We start from the raw sequence: 2,472 nt of genomic DNA, 5'->3' as shown, positions 1-2,472 counted from the left end.
TCTCAAGAAGAAAGGAAGGGGGGAATGTAAGTAATGAAAGAGGCCTGCAGGAGATTCTGAATAGGGGGCACCAAATGTCTACAATGGATTCTGTTTGCTTTATGTGCACTAGTTCCGCCATTCAAGCTTAGAATGCAACTTATCACATTTACAGAGTATTTGAAAAGGATCAATTTTACATTTTTGTATTTGTATATATGTAATTATTCTGCTAATATTATTACATTTTCTAAAAATGTATGGACCCCCTAGGCAGGCATCTGGACCCATAGGGGTCCACGGACCCCAGATTGAGAACAATATTTTAAACAGTTGCAGACAGCCAAAGGGGTCCACAAACCTAAGGTTAAGAAAAACTGATGTAGAGGAAGGAGAAAAAAGGAAAACATTTATAAAGAGTCAGCAAACACGATGGGGGACATTCATAAAGAGTCTGTAGGAGTTACCATATCCATCTAAAAGAACATTATAGAGGGTAACTGGTAGGAATTGGTTTACTGGTTCACTGGGGGTGAGCCCTGGTCAAGCAGCAACCACAATCCTAGTCAGGGGAAGGCACAAGCAAACCTCTGACTAGGATTGCGGTTGCTGCTTTAACAGGACTCACCCCCAGTCACCCGGTAACCCAATTTCTAACAGTGGTGATCAGCAGCGAGGATCAGGACTTGTGTTTATACAGTGCCATACAGTGATTCGGTGTACACTACCTTCCCATATCGAAGACCAATTTGAGTTTTTAATTCGCCTTTTTTGCTTTTTCTATAATTATCCTTACTCTATCTGACTGATTGTGTCTGTGGCCTCATCTGCCAAGATGGAGTTTAGGGTTGCTAACTTGGAGGGCTAAACTTTGGCTTAGATCAAGAAATTTTGCCTGGAGAGGGATACTCACTAAGCGGGGTACCTAGAAGGTTGAACTCCAAAAAGCTTTGAGGGCATGGCCAGAGGCCCACCACTTGCCAGTCACAACAGCTGACCAGAAGGAAGAGGAGAATGAGGAGTGATCAAAGTAGGACCCACAGGAGGGTCTTGGACTGCAGCCTGTTGAGGGGGGTAACCTACTCCCAAGATTGAAAATCCCCTCCCGTACCGGGAGCAGTCTCTCCTCTCGCAGCCTGTCCCCAGGGGAGCTAGCGGAAAGGAAAGCGAAGAGAAAGTTAAACTACGAGTGGCCCAGTTCAAAACGAAAGAGAGGAACCTGGTCATGGAACAGAGGAAACTGGCCATGGAGGAGAAAATAACCTTGGAGCTGGACATCAAGGCCAGAAACGCAGACTCCAGCAGAAGTATAGGAACAGCAGGGCCGGGTGGATTGCATGGATTCCATTTACAAGGCACTGGATGGTTGGGTGAAGGGCAGTAAATTTAAAGTTTATCCAGGGCTGTAAAATTTGAATGCAAAGGAGCACATGTTCAGTCGTTGTTTTGCAGATCTGTGCCAACACTTGATTGATAGTAAGCTCACTGACCCCAGGGAGCTTGCTAAGGAGGCGGACCGCTGGGTCAGCGCCAGGGTCCACCAGGAGGTATCGGGGAGGGGCTCATCACAAGGGTGGCAGGGTCCACATCAGAAGAAGGAGGGCGAAGACAAGCATAAAAACAAGAAGTTCTCTAAAGGGCTCCAAACTACTTTATCGGGTCTGGACTCCAATCCCCCAACTGAGAAAAAGAAGAGATGTTCACCAGACAGTAAGTCTTCAGGGAAGGTACTCCCCAAGACTCTGAGTGCCAACAGGAAGCACTTCAAGGAGGATGCCAAGAGTCCCAAGTGGGCATAGCCACCTACCAGTGGGCAGTCCCTGGCGCTGGCTTGTGTAGTGCTTGGGGAGGAGATTGCCCCAGATAGTGTGAGGGGCAGTGTAGAGGTTAACCTAGTGTCCCTGGGTGACGGAGAGATGGTGCAGAGAACTCACATGCCTAGAGGAAGTACAGGCAGTGGGTCATCATAAATGGGCAGAGGGTGGATGCTCTGAGAGACACTGGAGCCAGCATGCCAACCATCAGATGTTATCTGGTGACCTCAGACCAGGTAGTACCTAATACATTCCACAAAGTTGTTGCAGCTGACAACCATGAGAGTCACTATCCAGTGGCTGTGTTTCCCTGTGAGTGGGCGGGAGCTCAGGTACCTTGAGGGTAGCTGTGAGTAGCTGTGCCTGTGGATTTTCTGCTTGGCAATGAACTGTAGGCCACCAGCCATAAGGAGGTAGAGCTCAGGTACCACTTGGAGACGTTAGGGTTGCCTGAGTTGGTGTGCCTGACCACAGGTCTACGGCTGCCCGGGAGGGAAGTCAGAAGGATCTGGAGCCTGGAAGAATGGCTCAAGTGCCTGCCGTAAAGAGAGAGGGCAAGGGGCGCAGGAAATCATATCCTGAAACTCCCATGGTCCAGGAGGAGGCTGACCCTGAGAGGGACACCCAGAGCCTAGAGGGGAGAATGTTGCCACCCTGGGAAACCTGCCAGAGCTTGTAG

The sequence above is a fragment of the Triturus cristatus genome, chromosome 6 (assembly GCF_964204655.1).
Source record: "Triturus cristatus chromosome 6, aTriCri1.1, whole genome shotgun sequence".
NCBI classification, from domain to species: domain Eukaryota; kingdom Metazoa; phylum Chordata; class Amphibia; order Caudata; family Salamandridae; genus Triturus; species Triturus cristatus.
The sequence above is the reverse complement of the archived record's forward strand: the minus strand, read 5'-3'. Positions refer to the sequence as shown.